This window comes from Ambystoma mexicanum, unplaced genomic scaffold (assembly GCF_040938575.1).
Source record: "Ambystoma mexicanum isolate Mex_15411 unplaced genomic scaffold, UKY_AmexF1_1 Mex_scaf46, whole genome shotgun sequence".
Taxonomy (NCBI): domain Eukaryota; kingdom Metazoa; phylum Chordata; class Amphibia; order Caudata; family Ambystomatidae; genus Ambystoma; species Ambystoma mexicanum.
This window is the reverse complement of record NW_027182462.1, coordinates 1,272,091-1,293,700: the sequence shown is the minus strand read 5'-3', so window position 1 is coordinate 1,293,700 and position 21,610 is coordinate 1,272,091. Positions and strand designations below refer to the sequence as shown.

The 21,610-nt window shown below is 43.5% G+C and overlaps 27 non-coding genes across 27 annotated transcripts; 21 read left to right on the top strand and 6 right to left on the bottom strand.

Annotated features, from left to right (window-relative positions):
- Positions 1-435: 435 nt before the first annotated feature.
- TRNAI-UAU (transfer RNA isoleucine (anticodon UAU)) lies at positions 436-530 on the bottom strand. The gene is made up of 2 exons: positions 493-530; positions 436-471 (listed from the first exon to the last, which is right to left on the bottom strand). It is a non-coding gene; the product is annotated as a tRNA-Ile (tRNA).
- A 480-nt stretch (positions 531-1,010) lies between these two features.
- On the top strand, positions 1,011-1,087 carry TRNAS-GCU (transfer RNA serine (anticodon GCU)). Its single transcript has one exon. It is a non-coding gene; the product is annotated as a tRNA-Ser (tRNA).
- A 465-nt stretch (positions 1,088-1,552) lies between these two features.
- On the top strand, positions 1,553-1,624 carry TRNAT-UGU (transfer RNA threonine (anticodon UGU)). Its single transcript has one exon. It is a non-coding gene; the product is annotated as a tRNA-Thr (tRNA).
- A 687-nt stretch (positions 1,625-2,311) lies between these two features.
- On the top strand, positions 2,312-2,393 carry TRNAS-GCU (transfer RNA serine (anticodon GCU)). The gene has a single exon. It is a non-coding gene; the product is annotated as a tRNA-Ser (tRNA).
- A 546-nt stretch (positions 2,394-2,939) lies between these two features.
- TRNAT-CGU (transfer RNA threonine (anticodon CGU)) lies at positions 2,940-3,011 on the top strand. Its single transcript has one exon. It is a non-coding gene; the product is annotated as a tRNA-Thr (tRNA).
- A 1,484-nt stretch (positions 3,012-4,495) lies between these two features.
- Positions 4,496-4,590, bottom strand: TRNAI-UAU (transfer RNA isoleucine (anticodon UAU)). The gene is made up of 2 exons: positions 4,553-4,590; positions 4,496-4,531 (listed from the first exon to the last, which is right to left on the bottom strand). It is a non-coding gene; the product is annotated as a tRNA-Ile (tRNA).
- Positions 4,591-5,070: 480 nt separating this feature from the next.
- TRNAS-GCU (transfer RNA serine (anticodon GCU)) lies at positions 5,071-5,147 on the top strand. The gene has a single exon. It is a non-coding gene; the product is annotated as a tRNA-Ser (tRNA).
- A 465-nt stretch (positions 5,148-5,612) lies between these two features.
- Positions 5,613-5,684, top strand: TRNAT-UGU (transfer RNA threonine (anticodon UGU)). The gene has a single exon. It is a non-coding gene; the product is annotated as a tRNA-Thr (tRNA).
- A 687-nt stretch (positions 5,685-6,371) lies between these two features.
- Positions 6,372-6,453, top strand: TRNAS-GCU (transfer RNA serine (anticodon GCU)). Its single transcript has one exon. It is a non-coding gene; the product is annotated as a tRNA-Ser (tRNA).
- A 546-nt stretch (positions 6,454-6,999) lies between these two features.
- TRNAT-CGU (transfer RNA threonine (anticodon CGU)) lies at positions 7,000-7,071 on the top strand. Its single transcript has one exon. It is a non-coding gene; the product is annotated as a tRNA-Thr (tRNA).
- Positions 7,072-8,563: 1,492 nt separating this feature from the next.
- On the bottom strand, positions 8,564-8,658 carry TRNAI-UAU (transfer RNA isoleucine (anticodon UAU)). Its single transcript has 2 exons — positions 8,621-8,658; positions 8,564-8,599 (listed from the first exon to the last, which is right to left on the bottom strand). It is a non-coding gene; the product is annotated as a tRNA-Ile (tRNA).
- A 480-nt stretch (positions 8,659-9,138) lies between these two features.
- TRNAS-GCU (transfer RNA serine (anticodon GCU)) lies at positions 9,139-9,215 on the top strand. The gene has a single exon. It is a non-coding gene; the product is annotated as a tRNA-Ser (tRNA).
- Positions 9,216-9,680: 465 nt separating this feature from the next.
- TRNAT-UGU (transfer RNA threonine (anticodon UGU)) lies at positions 9,681-9,752 on the top strand. The gene has a single exon. It is a non-coding gene; the product is annotated as a tRNA-Thr (tRNA).
- A 687-nt stretch (positions 9,753-10,439) lies between these two features.
- Positions 10,440-10,521, top strand: TRNAS-GCU (transfer RNA serine (anticodon GCU)). Its single transcript has one exon. It is a non-coding gene; the product is annotated as a tRNA-Ser (tRNA).
- Positions 10,522-11,067: 546 nt separating this feature from the next.
- TRNAT-CGU (transfer RNA threonine (anticodon CGU)) lies at positions 11,068-11,139 on the top strand. The gene has a single exon. It is a non-coding gene; the product is annotated as a tRNA-Thr (tRNA).
- Positions 11,140-12,617: 1,478 nt separating this feature from the next.
- Positions 12,618-12,712, bottom strand: TRNAI-UAU (transfer RNA isoleucine (anticodon UAU)). Its single transcript has 2 exons — positions 12,675-12,712; positions 12,618-12,653 (listed from the first exon to the last, which is right to left on the bottom strand). It is a non-coding gene; the product is annotated as a tRNA-Ile (tRNA).
- Positions 12,713-13,192: 480 nt separating this feature from the next.
- Positions 13,193-13,269, top strand: TRNAS-GCU (transfer RNA serine (anticodon GCU)). Its single transcript has one exon. It is a non-coding gene; the product is annotated as a tRNA-Ser (tRNA).
- Positions 13,270-13,734: 465 nt separating this feature from the next.
- TRNAT-UGU (transfer RNA threonine (anticodon UGU)) lies at positions 13,735-13,806 on the top strand. Its single transcript has one exon. It is a non-coding gene; the product is annotated as a tRNA-Thr (tRNA).
- Positions 13,807-14,493: 687 nt separating this feature from the next.
- On the top strand, positions 14,494-14,575 carry TRNAS-GCU (transfer RNA serine (anticodon GCU)). The gene has a single exon. It is a non-coding gene; the product is annotated as a tRNA-Ser (tRNA).
- Positions 14,576-15,121: 546 nt separating this feature from the next.
- On the top strand, positions 15,122-15,193 carry TRNAT-CGU (transfer RNA threonine (anticodon CGU)). The gene has a single exon. It is a non-coding gene; the product is annotated as a tRNA-Thr (tRNA).
- A 1,486-nt stretch (positions 15,194-16,679) lies between these two features.
- TRNAI-UAU (transfer RNA isoleucine (anticodon UAU)) lies at positions 16,680-16,774 on the bottom strand. Its single transcript has 2 exons — positions 16,737-16,774; positions 16,680-16,715 (listed from the first exon to the last, which is right to left on the bottom strand). It is a non-coding gene; the product is annotated as a tRNA-Ile (tRNA).
- A 480-nt stretch (positions 16,775-17,254) lies between these two features.
- Positions 17,255-17,331, top strand: TRNAS-GCU (transfer RNA serine (anticodon GCU)). The gene has a single exon. It is a non-coding gene; the product is annotated as a tRNA-Ser (tRNA).
- A 465-nt stretch (positions 17,332-17,796) lies between these two features.
- On the top strand, positions 17,797-17,868 carry TRNAT-UGU (transfer RNA threonine (anticodon UGU)). Its single transcript has one exon. It is a non-coding gene; the product is annotated as a tRNA-Thr (tRNA).
- A 687-nt stretch (positions 17,869-18,555) lies between these two features.
- On the top strand, positions 18,556-18,637 carry TRNAS-GCU (transfer RNA serine (anticodon GCU)). Its single transcript has one exon. It is a non-coding gene; the product is annotated as a tRNA-Ser (tRNA).
- Positions 18,638-19,183: 546 nt separating this feature from the next.
- TRNAT-CGU (transfer RNA threonine (anticodon CGU)) lies at positions 19,184-19,255 on the top strand. The gene has a single exon. It is a non-coding gene; the product is annotated as a tRNA-Thr (tRNA).
- A 1,486-nt stretch (positions 19,256-20,741) lies between these two features.
- TRNAI-UAU (transfer RNA isoleucine (anticodon UAU)) lies at positions 20,742-20,836 on the bottom strand. Its single transcript has 2 exons — positions 20,799-20,836; positions 20,742-20,777 (listed from the first exon to the last, which is right to left on the bottom strand). It is a non-coding gene; the product is annotated as a tRNA-Ile (tRNA).
- Positions 20,837-21,316: 480 nt separating this feature from the next.
- On the top strand, positions 21,317-21,393 carry TRNAS-GCU (transfer RNA serine (anticodon GCU)). Its single transcript has one exon. It is a non-coding gene; the product is annotated as a tRNA-Ser (tRNA).
- The last annotated feature ends 217 nt before the right edge of the window (positions 21,394-21,610 follow it).

Below are 21,610 nucleotides of genomic sequence, written 5' to 3'. Positions count from 1 at the left end.
TTGATTTTATCAAAGTGACTGCCTGATTAGTGAAAGGGTATTTATTCTCAGAGGTTTGCTTCAAAGGCGATAATGCAGTAAATAGACAACATTATTCTTTGTAAGTTGATATTGTCTCCTGGATCCTACTCCAGTAACCCTTTTTCTACCTTTACAAATGTCTTCCGTAAGTGGTGCTCAGCAGAAAATGGAGTATAATAACAGTTGACATTTTTTATTTTCTGTTCTATTTTCAAAAACCCTCCGTAGCTGTATTTAAAGCGCAAACACCCCATAAATAACTTGCAATGAGTATTCCATGTCTAAAAGGCAGAGGAGCTGTCATACAACATTAACTGACAATCAAGGAAACCTTGAGGTGAACCAAAAAATGTCCAGAACATGTATTGGTTCAATAATTCAGTTTTGAGGTGAATTAGTAAAAAGTTCCAAAGTTGCTCCAGGTGAGGCTTGAACTCACAACCTCGGCATTGCTCACTGCATGTACTGCTGTATAAGTACAGCGCGCTAACCGATTGCGCCACTGGAGCTGCTGTGTTTTGGTTTTCGACATGAAACTACACCCACAAACACACACACAAGTGTACAAAAGCACCCACAAGCTCTGGCATTGTCTTTTTAGCTGACAGCAAATTATGGGTGCCTTGTAGTGCCCATATTGTGCCACTGGAGCTTACCTTTTAGCCTGATATACACTTTGCCACTGATGTTCAGCCAATGGTGCAGTCAAATGTCCCTTCTACATTTTTGTCATGCTGCAGGCAGTGCCACTGGAGCCAGCATGATGCTCTTCCTCATATTCAACACGTGTCAATTGAAACACCTCCCAATGTCATCTTGGCGATGCCTATAAACACCCCAGGACTTTGATGAATTTTTCTCAACAGCAAGTGAGGCAGTTTTCCTGCAAACGGCTGGATGTACCTCAACAAGGAACGCATTGTGGTTCTATTTTGAAGATGTTTGTGTTATTACCTGTAAAGACTTGAATGCCTAACATAATCCCTGTAGACGAGGTGGCCGAGTGGTTAAGGCGATGGACTGCTAATCTGCTGTACACGCGTGGGTTCGAATCCCACCTTCGTCGATTTTAACTTTTGAAATCTTTTTTAAACATCTGCATTGCTCTAAGCACCATTGCCATTGGCTTTCAAAGAACATACAGACAAAAGTGAAAATATGCATGTTAGTTGATTAAGAAGGACACAAACAAGGTTGTCGTGTTACTGGCAGGAATGCAATCTGCTGTGCTTGACTACCCTTTGAGCCAGAATCCGGATAGAAATTTAAAAAAGCAAAGGTAATATCCATATTGTCTCTCTGCTGCCATGTACATGTTTTTTTCAACTTTCACGCATCACATCTCCTCATTAGTCACCCTAAAATTGTGCGGAATACGCACAAATTAGCTGCTCCTCAAAAAATCGGCCAGAAAAAAACAGGTCAAATCACAATCATATACATACATTCTCACACACCCTTCAAATATGTCTACCCAGTAAACATCATGTTGTGTGCTCGTTGTGTTGCTGTTATGCGTCATAACCTGAGGGGCTCTGTAGCTCAGTGGCAGAGCACTGGTCTTGTAAACCAGGGGTCGTGAGTTCGATCCTCATCAGGGCCTCCAAATGGTAATTTTCTTGAACATTGTTGAATAGGAAATGATATTGCACATTGTACCTGTGCAACCTTTTACCAATGGATTCGGGCCTATAACAAAGCCACAAGCGCAAGGTGTCTGAATAGTCTGTGGGGAAGGTCGGCTTTCTGGACCTAATTTCTTCAAGAAAAAGACCTTGATAATCTTGTGATGACAGATGCAGATGATCACGGTGAAGCCCTTACTCTATTGAACAGTACAGCGGTTCTGGGTTGCACGCCTTTCTCTATTTTCAGGGACGTTGATGTGGCAAAATTTAATTGGAAAAGGGTTATTGCCATCACTCACTATTTAAATTCAATGACATCACAGGAAGCAGCAGCATCTGAACTTTGATCTTGGCTGGAAACGTTGAATGATGCCAAACACTGGGAAACTGGAGCTTGCGTTATGCTGGTTTTACTACTAATGGTGTGCCATACGGAAGCTCAAGCACCTTCCTCTGGATTAGTGTTGTGAACCCTCCAGGAGCTCTTGTTATATTTTTCTGAACTTCAACTTGATGTGTTTATCTATCAATGGCCGGGTAAGGAAGAACGAGTCAACGATCTTGTTTCTACTATGACAAACATGATCTATTTTTCACTGACTTTGCACCACCATTGTTTTATCTCTTCTTTAAGCATGGGACTCGAGCACCGTTCCCAAACAGAGAAGGTGGCCGAGTGGTTAAGGCGATGGACTGCTAATCCTTTGTGCTCTGCACGCGTGGGTTCGAATCCCACCTTTGTCGTATTTTTTCTTTATAGTCTGCATTTAAACATAGACCAAAGTCTTTCAACCTCCCTGTGAAAGACAGGAATGAGTACAGATATGGAAATAGAGATGTAAAAATAAGTTCATTGGTGCAGGCGGAGAATGAAATTAGTCAAAGACTTTCCTCGTAGGTTTCCATTCTTTACTATTATAGGAGCCAAAATCAGCGCAGTTAGTAAATTCCCAAGCTTACATCCCAAATTCTTTTTTCTTTTAGTTGTCTGCCTTTTACATGTTCCTTTTGCCATCATTCTGACCTGCTATCTAAACTCATGAACCTGTTCAGCATCCTACTCAATACATACATACCCGTAAAAGTACATACTCAAACGCATACCGACAATGTATCACCAACATAAGCACACACGCTTTCGCAAATCAGATGTATGATGACGTACTGAACACATGCAGAGATATACAGCCATTTTTACACAACCAGAAATTCATATACCTGGAGATCTACCTAGGTAAAACCCATGGTTTCTTTGCACTTTCTGTTGTTGGCTGTGAGCAAGCAGCAGGTGGCCTTGTAGCTCAGTGGCAGAGCACTGGTCTCGTAAACCAGGGGTCATGAGTTCAAACCTCATCAGGGCCTCGGGCGGATTATTTTCAAAAAGCACGGGGAAGAGAAGCCAGAGTTGCACCATCTACAGAGAACCTTTTATGACGGGATAAATCCTCATAATTGAAGTCTTCCACAGAAGGAGTGAAATAGAGTTCGAGAGGAAGGCCTAATGTTTTCAGGCAAAGACTGACAAAAACCTTGCAATGTCGCATGTAGCTGCTTTGGTGAAAAGACTGTTCAAGTTCACAATGCAACGGAGGGGTGTTCCCCATCTCCATACAATCATCTCTTTGATAATGTAAACGTGCCAGGCGTGTTGAAAGACAAAGACAGACACAACCGCACATACCAGTTGAAGAAAGACAGCCAGCAAACACATTTGTATAGAGGTAAGCAAGCCTCAATTAGAGATGTGAGTCCCTCCGTTTCTGCGGGAGTCCACAAGTTTAATAAAAAATGAACACATATCTTTCATGTTCTAATGATTACCAATCTTTCTGATTAGCTCTGCATAGCTCCAATGGCTATGTGTGTGTGTGTGTATGTGCCCGTGTGTGTAGGGGAAGGGGTCGGTAGATGTGTTCACGCAGAGCAAGTTGCATACATCGCCAACAGCCATTCTCTCCTGCTCCTGTGCATCCAGTTCGGAAGCGAACCCACCCAATTGTTCTATATGTCTGCTACCCTGACCGCATTCACACATCATTGGCTATTAGTATGCAGCTTGTGGGCGCTGTCAATGGGATATAAGCACCATTCCCCATGTCTGCAATAGCTAGACCAGATTCTGAGGTATGAGGAGCAGGGGTCCAGGCACTTCGCCTGACAAACGCCGGGCTTAGCCCTGCCGGGCCTAGCCCTGAGGGGCCTAACTGGGCATGGCCCTGTGTAAGGTAGGGTGAGCAGGGGACCACTTGCAACTAACCTTCGGCACCAATCAGGCATGGAGAGGTCTGTGCAAATGCCCAGCCCTTTAGCAATCTCGATCTGCAAAACCTTCAACTCCTAATTCTCATGGCTCCCAGAAGCCCTAGCCCATATGCAAATGAGGCGAGTTCCTATCAGCATCCTTGTTCTGCTTGATTTTATCAAAGTGACTGCCTGATTAGTGAAAGGGTATTTATTCTCAGAGGTTTGCTTCAAAGGCGATAATGCAGTAAATAGACAACATTAATCTTTGTAAGTTGATATTGTCTCCTGGATCCTACTCCAGTAACCCTTTTTCTACCTTTACAAATGTCTTCCGTAAGTGGTGCTCAGCAGAAAATGGAGTATAATAACAGTTGACATTTTTTATTTTCTGTTCTATTTTCAAAAACCCTCCGTAGCTGTATTTAAAGCGCAAACACCCCATAAATAACTTGCAATGAGTATTCCATGTCTAAAAGGCAGAGGAGCTGTCATACAACATTAACTGACAATCAAGGAAACCTTGAGGTGAACCAAAAAATGTCCAGAACATTTATTGGTTCAATAATTCAGTTTTGAGGTGAATTAGTAAAAATTTCCAAAGTTGCTCCAGGTGAGGCTTGAACTCACAACCTCGGCATTGCTCACTGCATGTACTGCTGTATAAGTACCGCGCGCTAACCGATTGCGCCACTGGAGCTGCTGTGTTTTGGTTTTCGACATGAAACTACACCCACAAACACACACACAAGTGTACAAAAGCACCCACAAGCTCTGGCATTGTCTTTTTAGCTGACACCAAATTATGGGTGCCTTGTAGTGCCCATATTGTGCCACTGGAGCTTACCTTTTAGCCTGATATACACTTTGCCACTGATGTTCAGCCAATGGTGCAGTCAAATGTCCCTTCTACATTTTTGTCATGCTGCAGGCAGTGCCACTGGAGCCAGCATGATGCTCTTCCTCATATTCAACACGTGTCAATTGAAACACCTCCCAATGTCATCTTGGCGATGCCTATAAACACCCCAGGACTTTGATGAATTTTTCTCAACAGCAAGTGAGGCAGTTTTCCTGCAAACGGCTGGATGTACCTCAACAAGGAACGCATTGTGGTTCTATTTTGAAGATGTTTGTGTTATTACCTGTAAAGACTTGAATGCCTAACATAATCCCTGTAGACGAGGTGGCCGAGTGGTTAAGGCGATGGACTGCTAATCTGCTGTACACGCGTGGGTTCGAATCCCACCTTCGTCGATTTTAACTTTTGAAATCTTTTTTAAACATCTGCATTGCTCTAAGCACCATTGCCATTGGCTTTCAAAGAACATACAGACAAAAGTGAAAATATGCATGTTAGTTGATTAAGAAGGACACAAACAAGGTTGTCGTGTTACTGGCAGGAATGCAATCTGCTGTGCTTGACTACCCTTTGAGCCAGAATCCGGATAGACATTTAAAAAAGCAAAGGTAATATCCATATTGTCTCTCTGCTGCCATGTACATGTTTTTTTCAACTTTCACGCATCACATCTCCTCATTAGTCACCCTAAAATTGCGCGGAATACGCACAAATTAGCTGCTCCTCAAAAAATCGGCCAGAAAAAAACAGGTCAAATCACAATCATATACATACATTCTCACACACCCTTCAAATATGTCTACCCAGTAAACATCATGTTGTGTGCTCGTTGTGTTGCTGTTATGCGTCACAACCTGAGGGGCTCTGTAGCTCAGTGGCAGAGCACTGGTCTTGTGAACCAGGGGTCGTGAGTTCGATCCTCATCAGGGCCTCCAAATGGTAATTTTCTTGAACATTGTTGAATAGGAACTGATATTGCACATTGTACCTGTGCAACCTTTTACCAATGGATTCGGGCCTATAACAAAGCCACAAGCGCAAGGTGTCTGAATAGTCTGTGGGGAAGGTCGGCTTTCTGGACCTAATTTCTTCAAGAAAAAGACCTTGATAATCTTGTGATGACAGATGCAGATGATCACGGTGAAGCCCTTACTCTATTGAACAGTACAGCGGTTCTGGGTTGCACGCCTTTCTCTATTTTCAGGGACGTTGATGTGGCAAAATTTAATTGGAAAAGGGTTATTGCCATCACTCACTATTTAAATTCAATGACATCACAGGAAGCAGCAGCATCTGAACTTTGATCTTGGCTGGAAACGTTGAATGATGCCAAACACTGGGAAACTGGAGCTTGCGTTATGCTGGTTTTACTACTAATGGTGTGCCATACGGAAGCTCAAGCACCTTCCTCTGGATTAGTGTTGTGAACCCTCCAGGAGCTCTTGTTATATTTTTCTGAACTTCAACTTGATGTGTTTATCTATCAATGGCCGGGTAACGAAGAACGAGTCAACGATCTTGTTTCTACTATGACAAACATGATCTATTTTTCACTGACTTTGCACCACCATTGTTTTATCTCTTCTTTAAGCATGGGACTCGAGCACCGTTCCCAAACAGACGAGGTGGCCGAGTGGTTAAGGCGATGGACTGCTAATCCATTGTGCTCTGCACGCGTGGGTTCGAATCCCACCTTCGTCGTATTTTTTCTTTATAGTCTGCATTTAAACATAGACCAAAGTCTTTCAACCTCCCTGTGAAAGACAGGAATGAGTACAGATATGGAAATAGAGATGTAAAAATAAGTTCATTGGTGCAGGCGGAGAATGAAATTAGTCAAAGACTTTCCTCGTAGGTTTCCATTCTTTACTATTATAGGAGCCAAAATCAGCGCAGTTAGTAAATTCCCAAGCTTACATCCCAAATTCTTTTTTCTTTTAGTTGTCTGCCTTTTACATGTTCCTTTTGCCATCATTCTGACCTGCTATCTAAACTCATGAACCTGTTCAGCATCCTACTCAATACATACATACCCGTAAAAGTACATACTCAAACGCATACCGACAATGTATCACCAACATAAGCACACACGCTTTCGCAAATCAGATGTATGATGACGTACTGAACACATGCAGAGATATACAGCCATTTTTACACAACCAGAAATTCATATACCTGGAGATCTACCTAGGTAAAACCCATGGTTTCTTTGCACTTTCTGTTGTTGGCTGTAAGCAAGCAGCAGGTGGCCTTGTAGCTCAGTGGCAGAGCACTGGTCTCGTAAACCAGGGTTCATGAGTTCAAGCCTCATCAGGGCCTCAGGCGGATTATTTTCAATAAGCACGGGGAAGAGAAGCCAGAGTTGCACCATCTACAGAGAACCTTTTATGACGGGATGCATCCTCATAATTGAAGTCTTCCACAGAAGGAGTGAAATAGAGTTCGAGAGGAAGGCCTAATGTTTTCAGGCAAAGACTGACAAAAACCTTGCAATGTCGCATGTAGCTGCTTTGGTGAAAAGACTGTTCAAGTTCACAATGCAACGGAGGGGTGTTCCCCATCTCCATACAATCATCTCTTTGATAATGTAAACGTGCCAGGCGTGTTGAAAGACAAAGACAGACACAACCGCACATACCAGTTGAAGAAAGACAGCCAGCAAACACATTTGTATAGAGGTAAGCAAGCCTCAATTAGAGATGTGAGTCCCTCCGTTTCTGCGGGAGTCCACAAGTTTAATAAAAAATGAACACATATCTTTCATGTTCTAATGATTACCAATCTTTCTGATTAGCTCTGCATAGCTCCAATGGCTATGTGTGTGTGTGTGTGTATGTGCCCGTGTGTGTAGGGGAAGGGGTGGGTAGATGTGTTCACGCAGAGCAAGTTGCATACATCGCCAACAGCCATTCCCTCCTGCTCCTGTGCATCCAGTTCGGAAGCGAACCCACCCAATTGTTCTATATGTCTGCTACCCTGACCGCATTCACACATCATTGGCTATTAGTATGCAGCTTGTGGGCGCTGTCAATGGGATATAAGCACCATTCCCCATGTCTGCAATAGCTAGACCAGATTCTGAGGTATGATGAGCAGGGGTCCAGGCACTTCCACTTCCCCTGACAAACGCCGGGCTTAGCCCTGCCGGGCCTAGCCCTGAGGGGCCTAACTGGGCATGGCCCTGTGTAAGGTAGGGTGAGCAGGGGACCACTTGCAACTAACCTTCGGCACCAATCAGGCATGGAGAGGTCTGTGCAAATGCCCAGCCCTTTAGCAATCTCGATCTGCAAAACCTTCAACTCCTAATTCTCATGGCTCCCAGAAGCCCTAGCCCATATGCAAATGAGGCGAGTTCCTATCAGCATCCTTGTTCTGCTTGATTTTATCAAAGTGACTGCCTGATTAGTGAAAGGGTATTTATTCTCAGAGGTTTGCTTCAAAGGCGATAATGCAGTAAATAGACAACATTATTCTTTGTAAGTTGATATTGTCTCCTGGATCCTACTCCAGTAACCCTTTTTCTACCTTTACAAATGTCTTCCGTAAGTGGTGCTCAGCAGAAAATGGAGTATAATAACAGTTGACATTTTTTATTTTCTGTTCTATTTTCAAAAACCCTCCGTAGCTGTATTTAAAGCGCAAACACCCCATAAATAACTTGCAATGAGTATTCCATGTCTAAAAGGCAGAGGAGCTGTCATACAACATTAACTGACAATCAAGGAAACCTTGAGGTAAACCAAAAAATGTCCAGAACATGTATTGGTTCAATAATTCAGTTTTGAGGTGAATTAGTAAAAAGTTCCAAAGTTGCTCCAGGTGAGGCTTGAACTCACAACCTCGGCATTGCTCACTGCATGTACTGCTGTATAAGTACCGCGCGCTAACCGATTGCGCCACTGGAGCTGCTGTGTTTTGGTTTTCGACATGAAACTACACCCACAAACACACACACAAGTGTACAAAAGCACCCACAAGCTCTGGCATTGTCTTTTTAGCTGACACCAAATTATGGGTGCCTTGTAGTGCCCATATTGTGCCACTGGAGCTTACCTTTTAGCCTGATATACACTTTGCCACTGATGTTCAGCCAATGGTGCAGTCAAATGTCCCTTCTACATTTTTGTCATGCTGCAGGCAGTGCCACTGGAGCCAGCATGATGCTCTTCCTCATATTCAACACGTGTCAATTGAAACACCTCCCAATGTCATCTTGGCGATGCCTATAAACACCCCAGGACTTTGATGAATTTTTCTCAACAGCAAGTGAGGCAGTTTTCCTGCAAACGGCTGGATGTACCTCAACAAGGAACGCATTGTGGTTCTATTTTGAAGATGTTTGTGTTATTACCTGTAAAGACTTGAATGCCTAACATAATCCCTGTAGACGAGGTGGCCGAGTGGTTAAGGCGATGGACTGCTAATCTGCTGTACACGCGTGGGTTCGAATCCCACCTTCGTCGATTTTAACTTTTGAAATCTTTTTTAAACATCTGCATTGCTCTAAGCACCATTGCCATTGGCTTTCAAAGAACATACAGACAAAAGTGAAAATATGCATGTTAGTTGATTAAGAAGGACACAAACAAGGTTGTCGTGTTACTGGCAGGAATGCAATCTGCTGTGCTTGACTACCCTTTGAGCCAGAATCCGGATAGAAATTTAAAAAAGCAAAGGTACTATCCATATTGTCTCTCTGCTGCCATGTACATGTTTTTTTCAACTTTCACGCATCACATCTCCTCATTAGTCACCCTAAAATTGTGCGGAATACGCACAAATTAGCTGCTCCTCAAAAAATCGGCCAGAAAAAAACAGGTCAAATCACAATCATATACATACATTCTCACACACCCTTCAAATATGTCTACCCAGTAAACATCATGTTGTGTGCTCGTTGTGTTGCTGTTATGCGTCATAACCTGAGGGGCTCTGTAGCTCAGTGGCAGAGCACTGGTCTTGTAAATCAGGGGTCGTGAGTTCGATCCTCATCAGGGCCTCCAAATGGTAATTTTCTTGAACATTGTTGAATAGGAACTGATATTGCACATTGTACCTGTGCAACCTTTTACCAATGGATTCGGGCCTATAACAAAGCCACAAGCGCAAGGTGTCTGAATAGTCTGTGGGGAAGGTCGGCTTTCTGGACCTAATTTCTTCAAGAAAAAGACCTTGATAATCTTGTGATGACAGATGCAGATGATCACGGTGAAGCCCTTACTCTATTGAACAGTACAGCGGTTCTGGGTTGCACGCCTTTCTCTATTTTCAGGGACGTTGATGTGGCAAAATTTAATTGGAAAAGGGTTATTGCCATCACTCACTATTTAAATTCAATGACATCACAGGAAGCAGCAGCATCTGAACTTTGATCTTGGCTGGAAACGTTGAATGATGCCAAACACTGGGAAACTGGAGCTTGCGTTATGCTGGTTTTACTACTAATGGTGTGCCATACGGAAGCTCAAGCACCTTCCTCTGGATTAGTGTTGTGAACCCTCCAGGAGCTCTTGTTATATTTTTCTGAACTTCAACTTGATGTGTTTATCTATCAATGGCCGGGTAAGGAAGAACGAGTCAACGATCTTGTTTCTACTATGACAAACATGATCTATTTTTCACTGACTTTGCACCACCATTGTTTTATCTCTTCTTTAAGCATGGGACTCGAGCACCGTTCCCAAACAGACGAGGTGGCCGAGTGGTTAAGGCGATGGACTGCTAATCCATTGTGCTCTGCACGCGTGGGTTCGAATCCCACCTTTGTCGTATTTTTTCTTTATAGCCTGCATTTAAACATAGACCAAAGTCTTTCAACCTCCCTGTGAAAGACAGGAATGAGTACAGATATGGAAATAGAGATGTAAAAATAAGTTCATTGGTGCAGGCGGAGAATGAAATTAGTCAAAGACTTTCCTCGTAGGTTTCCATTCTTTACTATTATAGGAGCCAAAATCAGCGCAGTTAGTAAATTCCCAAGCTTACATCCCAAATTCTTTTTTCTTTTAGTTGTCTGCCTTTTACATGTTCCTTTTGCCATCATTCTGACCTGCTATCTAAACTCATGAACCTGTTCAGCATCCTACTCAATACATACATACCCGTAAAAGTACATACTCAAACGCATACCGACAATGTATCACCAACATAAGCACACACGCTTTCGCAAATCAGATGTATGATGACGTACTGAACACATGCAGAGATATACAGCCATTTTTACACAACCAGAAATTCATATACCTGGAGATCTACCTAGGTAAAACCCATGGTTTCTTTGCACTTTCTGTTGTTGGCTGTGAGCAAGCAGCAGGTGGCCTTGTAGCTCAGTGGCAGAGCACTGGTCTCGTAAACCAGGGGTCATGAGTTCAAACCTCATCAGGGCCTTGGGCGGATTATTTTCAAAAAGCACGGGGAAGAGAAGCCAGAGTTGGACCATCTACAGAGAACCTTTTATGACGGGATAAATCCTCATAATTGAAGTCTTCCACAGAAGGAGTGAAATAGAGTTCGAGAGGAAGGCCTAATGTTTTCAGGCAAAGACTGACAAAAACCTTGCATGTAGCTGCTTTGGTGAAAAGACTGTTCAAGTTCACAATGCAACGGAGGGGTGTTCCCCATCTCCATACAATCATCTCTTTGATAATGTAAACGTGCCAGGCGTGTTGAAAGACAAAGACAGACACAACCGCACATACCAGTTGAAGAAAGACAGCCAGCAAACACATTTGTATAGAGGTAAGCAAGCCTCAATTAGAGATGTGAGTCCCTCCGTTTCTGCGGGAGTCCACAAGTTTAATAAAAAATTAACACATATCTTTCATGTTCTAATGATTACCAATCTTTCTGATTAGCTCTGCATAGCTCCAATGGCTATGTGTGTGTGTGTGTGTATGTGCCCGTGTGTGTAGGGGAAGGGGTCGGTAGATGTGTTCACGCAGAGCAAGTTGCATACATCGCCAACAGCCATTCTCTCCCGCTCCTGTGCATCCAGTTCGGAAGCGAACCCACCCAATTGTTCTATATGTCTGCTACCCTGACCGCATTCACACATCATTGGCTATTAGTATGCAGCTTGTGGGCGCTGTCAATGGGATATAAGCACCATTCCCTATGTCTGCAATAGCTAGACCAGATTCTGAGGTATGAGGAGCAGGGGTCCAGGCACTTCGCCTGACAAACGCCGGGCTTAGCCCTGCCGGGCCTAGCCCTGAGGGGCCTAACTGGGCATGGCCCTGTGTAAGGTAGGGTGAGCAGGGGACCACTTGCAACTAACCTTCGGCACCAATCAGGCATGGAGAGGTCTGTGCAAATGCCCAGCCCTTTAGCAATCTCGATCTGCAAAACCTTCAACTCCTAATTCTCATGGCTCCCAGAAGCCCTAGCCCATATGCAAATGAGGCGAGTTCCTATCAGCATCCTTGTTCTGCTTGATTTTATCAAAGTGACTGCCTGATTAGTGAAAGGGTATTTATTCTCAGAGGTTTGCTTCAAAGGCGATAATGCAGTAAATAGACAACATTAATCTTTGTAAGTTGATATTGTCTCCTGGATCCTACTCCAGTAACCCTTTTTCTACCTTTACAAATGTCTTCCGTAAGTGGTGCTCAGCAGAAAATGGAGTATAATGACAGTTGACATTTTTTATTTTCTGTTCTATTTTCAAAAACCCTCCGTAGCTGTATTTAAAGCGCAAACACCCCATAAATAACTTGCAATGAGTATTCCATGTCTAAAAGGCAGAGGAGCTGTCATACAACATTAACTGACAATCAAGGAAACCTTGAGGTGAACCAAAAAATGTCCAGAACATTTATTGGTTCAATAATTCAGTTTTGAGGTGAATTAGTAAAAAGTTCCAAAGTTGCTCCAGGTGAGGCTTGAACTCACAACCTCGGCATTGCTCACTGCATGTACTGCTGTATAAGTACCGCGCGCTAACCGATTGCGCCACTGGAGCTGCTGTGTTCTGGTTTTCGACATGAAACTACACCCACAAACACACACACAAGTGTACAAAAGCACCCACAAGCTCTGGCATTGTCTTTTTAGCTGACACCAAATTATGGGTGCCTTGTAGTGCCCATATTGTGCCACTGGAGCTTACCTTTTAGCCTGATATACACTTTGCCACTGATGTTCAGCCAATGGTGCAGTCAAATGTCCCTTCTACATTTTTGTCATGCTGCAGGCAGTGCCACTGGAGCCAGCATGATGCTCTTCCTCATATTCAACACGTGTCAATTGAAACACCTCCCAATGTCATCTTGGCGATGCCTATAAACACCCCAGGACTTTGATGAATTTTTCTCAACAGCAAGTGAGGCAGTTTTCCTGCAAACGGCTGGATGTACCTCAACAAGGAACGCATTGTGGTTCTATTTTGAAGATGTTTGTGTTATTACCTGTAAAGACTTGAATGCCTAACATAATCCCTGTAGACGAGGTGGCCGAGTGGTTAAGGCGATGGACTGCTAATCTGCTGTACACGCGTGGGTTCGAATCCCACCTTCGTCGATTTTAACTTTTGAAATCTTTTTTAAACATCTGCATTGCTCTAAGCACCATTGCCATTGGCTTTCAAAGAACATACAGACAAAAGTGAAAATATGCATGTTAGTTGATTAAGAAGGACACAAACAAGGTTGTCGTGTTACTGGCAGGAATGCAATCTGCTGTGCTTGACTACCCTTTGAGCCAGAATCCGGATAGAAATTTAAAAAAGCAAAGGTAATATCCATATTGTCTCTCTGCTGCCATGTACATGTTTTTTTCAACTTTCACGCATCACATCTCCTCATTAGTCACCCTAAAATTGCGCGGAATACGCACAAATTAGCTGCTCCTCAAAAAATCGGCCAGAAAAAAACAGGTCAAATCACAATCATATACATACATTCTCACACACCCTTCAAATATGTCTACCCAGTAAACATCATGTTGTGTGCTCGTTGTGTTGCTGTTATGCGTCATAACCTGAGGGGCTCTGTAGCTCAGTGGCAGAGCACTGGTCTTGTAAACCAGGGGTCGTGAGTTCGATCCTCATCAGGGCCTCCAAATGGTAATTTTCTTGAACATTGTTGAATATGAACTGATATTGCACATTGTACCTGTGCAACCTTTTACCAATGGATTCGGGCCTATAACAAAGCCACAAGCGCAAGGTGTCTGAATAGTCTGTGGGGAAGGTCGGCTTTCTGGACCTAATTTCTTCAAGAAAAAGACCTTGATAATCTTGTGATGACAGATGCAGATGATCACGGTGAAGCCCTTACTCTATTGAACAGTACAGCGGTTCTGGGTTGCACGCCTTTCTCTATTTTCAGGGACGTTGATGTGGCAAAATTTAATTGGAAAAGGGTTATTGCCATCACTCACCATTTAAATTCAATGACATCACAGGAAGCAGCAGCATCTGAACTTTGATCTTGGCTGGAAACGTTGAATGATGCCAAACACTGGGAAACTGGAGCTTGCGTTATGCTGGTTTTACTACTAATGGTGTGCCATACGGAAGCTCAAGCACCTTCCTCTGGATTAGTGTTGTGAACCCTCCAGGAGCTCTTGTTATATTTTTCTGAACTTCAACTTGATGTGTTTATCTATCAATGGCCGGGTAAGGAAGAACGAGTCAACGATCTTGTTTCTACTATGACAAACATGATCTATTTTTCACTGACTTTGCACCACCATTGTTTTATCTCTTCTTTAAGCATGGGACTCGAGCACCGCTCCCAAACAGACGAGGTGGCCGAGTGGTTAAGGCGATGGACTGCTAATCCATTGTGCTCTGCAGGCGTGGGTTCGAATCCCACCTTCGTCGTATTCTTTCTTTATAGTCTGCATTTAAACATAGACCAAAGTCTTTCAACCTCCCTGTGAAAGACAGGAATGAGTACAGATATGGAAATAGAGATGTAAAAATAAGTTCATTGGTGCAGGCGGAGAATGAAATTAGTCAAAGACTTTCCTCGTAGGTTTCCATTCTTTACTATTATAGGAGCCAAAATCAGCGCAGTTAGTAAATTCCCAAGCTTACATCCCAAATTCTTTTTTCTTTTAGTTGTCTGCCTTTTACATGTTCCTTTTGCCATCATTCTGACCTGCTATCTAAACTCATGAACCTGTTCAGCATCCTACTCAATACATACATACCCATAAAAGTACATACTCAAACGCATACCGACAATGTATCACCAACATAAGCACACACGCTTTCGCAAATCAGATGTATGATGACGTACTGAACACATGCAGAGATATACAGCCATTTTTACACAACCAGAAATTCATATGCCTGGAGATCTACCTAGGTATAACCCATGGTTTCTTTGCACTTTCTGTTGTTGGCTGTGAGCAAGCAGCAGGTGGCCTTGTAGCTCAGAGGCAGAGCACTGGTCTCGTAAACCAGGGGTCATGAGTTCAAACCTCATCAGGGCCTCGGGCGGATTATTTTCAAAAAGCACGGGGAAGAGAAGCCAGAGTTGCACCATCTACAGAGAACCTTTTATGACGGGATAAATCCTCATAATTGAAGTCTTCCACAGAAGGAGTGAAATAGAGTTCGAGAGGAAGGCCTAATGTTTTCAGGCAAAGACTGACAAAAACCTTGCAATGTCGCATGTAGCTGCTTTGGTGAAAAGACTGTTCAAGTTCACAATGCAACGGAGGGGTGTTCCCCATCTCCATACAATCATCTCTTTGATAATGTAAACGTGCCAGGCGTGTTGAAAGACAAAGACAGACACAACCGCACATACCAGTTGAAGAAAGACAGCCAGCAAACACATTTGTATAGAGGTAAGCAAGCCTCAATTAGAGATGTGAGTCCCTCCGTTTCTGCGGGAGTCCACAAGTTTAATAAAAAATGAACACATATCTTTCATGTTCTAATGATTACCAATCTTTCTGATTAGCTCTGCATAGCTCCAATGGCTATGTGTGTGTGTGTGTGTATGTGCCCGTGTGTGTAGGGGAAGGGGTCGGTAGATGTGTTCACGCAGAGCAAGTTGCATACATCGCCAACAGCCATTCTCTCCTGCTCCTGTGCATCCAGTTCGGAAGCGAACCCACCCAATTGTTCTATATGTCTGCTACCCTGACCGCATTCACACATCATTGGCTATTAGTATGCAGCTTGTGGGCGCTGTCAATGGGATATAAGCACCATTCCCTATGTCTGCAATAGCTAGACCAGATTCTGAGGTATGAGGAGCAGGGGTCCAGGCACTTCGCCTGACAAACGCCGGGCTTAGCCCTGCCGGGCCTAGCCCTGAGGGGCCTAACTGGGCATGGCCCTGTGTAAGGTAGGGTGAGCAGGGGACCACTTGCAACTAACCTTCGGCACCAATCAGGCATGGAGAGGTCTGTGCAAATGCCCAGCCCTTTAGCAATCTCGATCTGCAAAACCTTCAACTCCTAATTCTCATGGCTCCCAGAAGCCCTAGCCCATATGCAAATGAGGCGAGTTCCTATCAGCATCCTTGTTCTGCTTGATTTTATCAAAGTGACTGCCTGATTAGTGAAAGGGTATTTATTCTCAGAGGTTTGCTTCAAAGGCGATAATGCAGTAAATAGACAACATTAATCTTTGTAAGTTGATATTGTCTCCTGGATCCTACTCCAGTAACCCTTTTTCTACCTTTACAAATGTCTTCCGTAAGTGGTGCTCAGCAGAAAATGGAGTATAATGACAGTTGACATTTTTTATTTTCTGTTCTATTTTCAAAAACCCTCCGTAGCTGTATTTAAAGCGCAAACACCCCATAAATAACTTGCAATGAGTATTCCATGTCTAAAAGGCAGAGGAGCTGTCATACAACATTAACTGACAATCAAGGAAACCTTGAGGTGAACCAAAAAATGTCCAGAACATTTATTGGTTCAATAATTCAGTTTTGAGGTGAATTAGTAAAAAGTTCCAAAGTTGCTCCAGGTGAGGCTTGAACTCACAACCTCGGCATTGCTCACTGCATGTACTGCTGTATAAGTACCGCGCGCTAACCGATTGCGCCACTGGAGATGCTGTGTTCTGGTTTTCGACATGAAACTACACCCACAAACACACACACAAGTGTACAAAAGCACCCACAAGCTCTGGCATTGTCTTTTTAGCTGACACCAAATTATGGGTGCCTTGTAGTGCCCATATTGTGCCACTGGAGCTTACCTTTTAGCCTGATATACACTTTGCCACTGATGTTCAGCCAATGGTGCAGTCAAATGTCCCTTCTACATTTTTGTCATGCTGCAGGCAGTGCCACTGGAGCCAGCATGATGCTCTTCCTCATATTCAACACGTGTCAATTGAAACACCTCCCAATGTCATCTTGGCGATGCCTATAAACACCCCAGGACTTTGATGAATTTTTCTCAACAGCAAGTGAGGCAGTTTTCCTGCAAACGGCTGGATGTACCTCAACAAGGAACGCATTGTGGTTCTATTTTGAAGATGTTTGTGTTATTACCTGTAAAGACTTGAATGCCTAACATAATCCCTGTAGACGAGGTGGCCGAGTGGTTAAGGCGATGGACTGCTAATCTGCTGTACACGCGTGGGTTCGAATCCCACCTTCGTCGATTTTAACTTTTGAAATCTTTTTTAAACATCTGCATTGCTCTAAGCACCATTGCCATTGGCTTTCAAAGAACATACAGACAAAAGTGAAAATATGCATGTTAGTTGATTAAGAAGGACACAAACAAGGTTGTCGTGTTACTGGCAGGAATGCAATCTGCTGTGCTTGACTACCCTTTGAGCCAGAATCCGGATAGAAATTTAAAAAAGCAAAGGTAATATCCATATTGTCTCTCTGCTGCCATGTACATGTTTTTTTCAACTTTCACGCATCACATCTCCTCATTAGTCACCCTAAAATTGCGCGGAATACGCACAAATTAGCTGCTCCTCAAAAAATCGGCCAGAAAAAAACAGGTCAAATCACAATCATATACATACATTCTCACACACCCTTCAAATATGTCTACCCAGTAAACATCATGTTGTGTGCTCGTTGTGTTGCTGTTATGCGTCATAACCTGAGGGGCTCTGTAGCTCAGTGGCAGAGCACTGGTCTTGTAAACCAGGGGTCGTGAGTTCGATCCTCATCAGGGCCTCCAAATGGTAATTTTCTTGAACATTGTTGAATATGAACTGATATTGCACATTGTACCTGTGCAACCTTTTACCAATGGATTCGGGCCTATAACAAAGCCACAAGCGCAAGGTGTCTGAATAGTCTGTGGGGAAGGTCGGCTTTCTGGACCTAATTTCTTCAAGAAAAAGACCTTGATAATCTTGTGATGACAGATGCAGATGATCACGGTGAAGCCCTTACTCTATTGAACAGTACAGCGGTTCTGGGTTGCACGCCTTTCTCTATTTTCAGGGACGTTGATGTGGCAAAATTTAATTGGAAAAGGGTTATTGCCATCACTCACCATTTAAATTCAATGACATCACAGGAAGCAGCAGCATCTGAACTTTGATCTTGGCTGGAAACGTTGAATGATGCCAAACACTGGGAAACTGGAGCTTGCGTTATGCTGGTTTTACTACTAATGGTGTGCCATACGGAAGCTCAAGCACCTTCCTCTGGATTAGTGTTGTGAACCCTCCAGGAGCTCTTGTTATATTTTTCTGAACTTCAACTTGATGTGTTTATCTATCAATGGCCGGGTAAGGAAGAACGAGTCAACGATCTTGTTTCTACTATGACAAACATGATCTATTTTTCACTGACTTTGCACCACCATTGTTTTATCTCTTCTTTAAGCATGGGACTCGAGCACCGCTCCCAAACAGACGAGGTGGCCGAGTGGTTAAGGCGATGGACTGCTAATCCATTGTGCTCTGCACGCGTGGGTTCGAATCCCACCTTCGTCGTATTCTTTCTTTATAGTCTGCATTTAAACATAGACCAAAGTCTTTCAACCTCCCTGTGAAAGACAGGAATGAGTACAGATATGGAAATAGAGATGTAAAAATAAGTTCATTGGTGCAGGCGGAGAATGAAATTAGTCAAAGACTTTCCTCGTAGGTTTCCATTCTTTACTATTATAGGAGCCAAAATCAGCGCAGTTAGTAAATTCCCAAGCTTACATCCCAAATTCTTTTTTCTTTTAGTTGTCTGCCTTTTACATGTTCCTTTTGCCATCATTCTGACCTGCTATCTAAACTCATGAACCTGTTCAGCATCCTACTCAATACATACATACCCATAAAAGTACATACTCAAACGCATACCGACAATGTATCACCAACATAAGCACACACGCTTTCGCAAATCAGATGTATGATGACGTACTGAACACATGCAGAGATATACAGCCATTTTTACACAACCAGAAATTCATATGCCTGGAGATCTACCTAGGTATAACCCATGGTTTCTTTGCACTTTCTGTTGTTGGCTGTGAGCAAGCAGCAGGTGGCCTTGTAGCTCAGAGGCAGAGCACTGGTCTCGTAAACCAGGGGTCATGAGTTCAAACCTCATCAGGGCCTCGGGCGGATTATTTTCAAAAAGCACGGGGAAGAGAAGCCAGAGTTGCACCATCTACAGAGAACCTTTTATGACGGGATAAATCCTCATAATTGAAGTCTTCCACAGAAGGAGTGAAATAGAGTTCGAGAGGAAGGCCTAATGTTTTCAGGCAAAGACTGACAAAAACCTTGCAATGTCGCATGTAGCTGCTTTGGTGAAAAGACTGTTCAAGTTCACAATGCAACGGAGGGGTGTTCCCCATCTCCATACAATCATCTCTTTGATAATGTAAACGTGCCAGGCGTGTTGAAAGACAAAGACAGACACAACCGCACATACCAGTTGAAGAAAGACAGCCAGCAAACACATTTGTATAGAGGTAAGCAAGCCTCAATTAGAGATGTGAGTCCCTCCGTTTCTGCGGGAGTCCACAAGTTTAATAAAAAATGAACACATATCTTTCATGTTCTAATGATTACCAATCTTTCTGATTAGCTCTGCATAGCTCCAATGGCTATGTGTGTGTGTGTGTGTATGTGCCCGTGTGTGTAGGGGAAGGGGTCGGTAGATGTGTTCACGCAGAGCAAGTTGCATACATCGCCAACAGCCATTCTCTCCTGCTCCTGTGCATCCAGTTCGGAAGCGAACCCACCCAATTGTTCTATATGTCTGCTACCCTGACCGCATTCACACATCATTGGCTATTAGTATGCAGCTTGTGGGCGCTGTCAATGGGATATAAGCACCATTCCCTATGTCTGCAATAGCTAGACCAGATTCTGAGGTATGAGGAGCAGGGGTCCAGGCACTTCGCCTGACAAACGCCGGGCTTAGCCCTGCCGGGCCTAGCCCTGAGGGGCCTAACTGGGCATGGCCCTGTGGAAGGTAGGGTGAGCAGGGGACCACTTGCAACTAACCTTCGGCACCAATCAGGCATGGAGAGGTCTGTGCAAATGCCCAGCCCTTTAGCAATCTCGATCTGCAAAACCTTCAACTCCTAATTCTCATGGCTCCCAGAAGCCCTAGCCCATATGCAAATGAGGCGAGTTCCTATCAGCATCCTTGTTCTGCTTGATTTTATCAAAGTGACTGCCTGATTAGTGAAAGGGTATTTATTCTCAGAGGTTTGCTTCAAAGGCGATAATGCAGTAAATAGACAACATTAATCTTTGTAAGTTGATATTGTCTCCTGGATCCTACTCCAGTAACCCTTTTTCTACCTTTACAAATGTCTTCCGTAAGTGGTGCTCAGCAGAAAATGGAGTATAATAACAGTTGACATTTTTTATTTTCTGTTCTATTTTCAAAAACCCTCCGTAGCTGTATTTAAAGCGCAAACACCCCATAAATAACTTGCAATGAGTATTCCATGTCTAAAAGGCAGAGGAGCTGTCATACAACATTAACTGACAATCAAGGAAACCTTGAGGTGAACCAAAAAATGTCCAGAACATGTATTGGTTCAATAATTCAGTTTTGAGGTGAATTAGTAAAAAGTTCCAAAGTTGCTCCAGGTGAGGCTTGAACTCACAACCTCGGCATTGCTCACTGCATGTACTGCTGTATAAGTACCGCGCGCTAACCGATTGCGCCACTGGAGCTGCTGTGTTTTGGTTTTCGACATGAAACTACACCCACAAACACACACACAAGTGTACAAACGCACCCACAAGCTCTGGCATTGTCTTTTTAGCTGACACCAAATTATGGGTGCCTTGTAGTGCCCATATTGTGCCACTGGAGCTTACCTTTTAGCCTGATATACACTTTGCCACTGATGTTCAGCCAATGGTGCAGTCAAATGTCCCTTCTACATTTTTGTCATGCTGCAGGCAGTGCCACTGGAGCCAGCATGATGCTCTTCCTCATATTCAACACGTGTCAATTGAAACACCTCCCAATGTCATCTTGGCGATGCCTATAAACACCCCAGGACTTTGATGAATTTTTCTCAACAGCAAGTGAGGCAGTTTTCCTGCAAACGGCTGGATGTACCTCAACAAGGAACGCATTGTGGTTCTATTTTGAAGATGTTTGTGTTATTACCTGTAAAGACTTGAATGCCTAACATAATCCCTGTAGACGAGGTGGCCGAGTGGTTAAGGCGATGGACTGCTAATCTGCTGTACACGCGTGGGTTCGAATCCCACCTTCGTCGATTTTAACTTTTGAAATCTTTTTTAAACATCTGCATTGCTCTAAGCACCATTGCCATTGGCTTTCAAAGAACATACAGACAAAAGTGAAAATATGCATGTTAGTTGATTAAGAAGGACACAAACAAGGTTGTCGTGTTACTGGCAGGAATGCAATCTGCTGTGCTTGACTACCCTTTGAGCCAGAATCCGGATAGAAATTTAAAAAAGCAAAGGTAA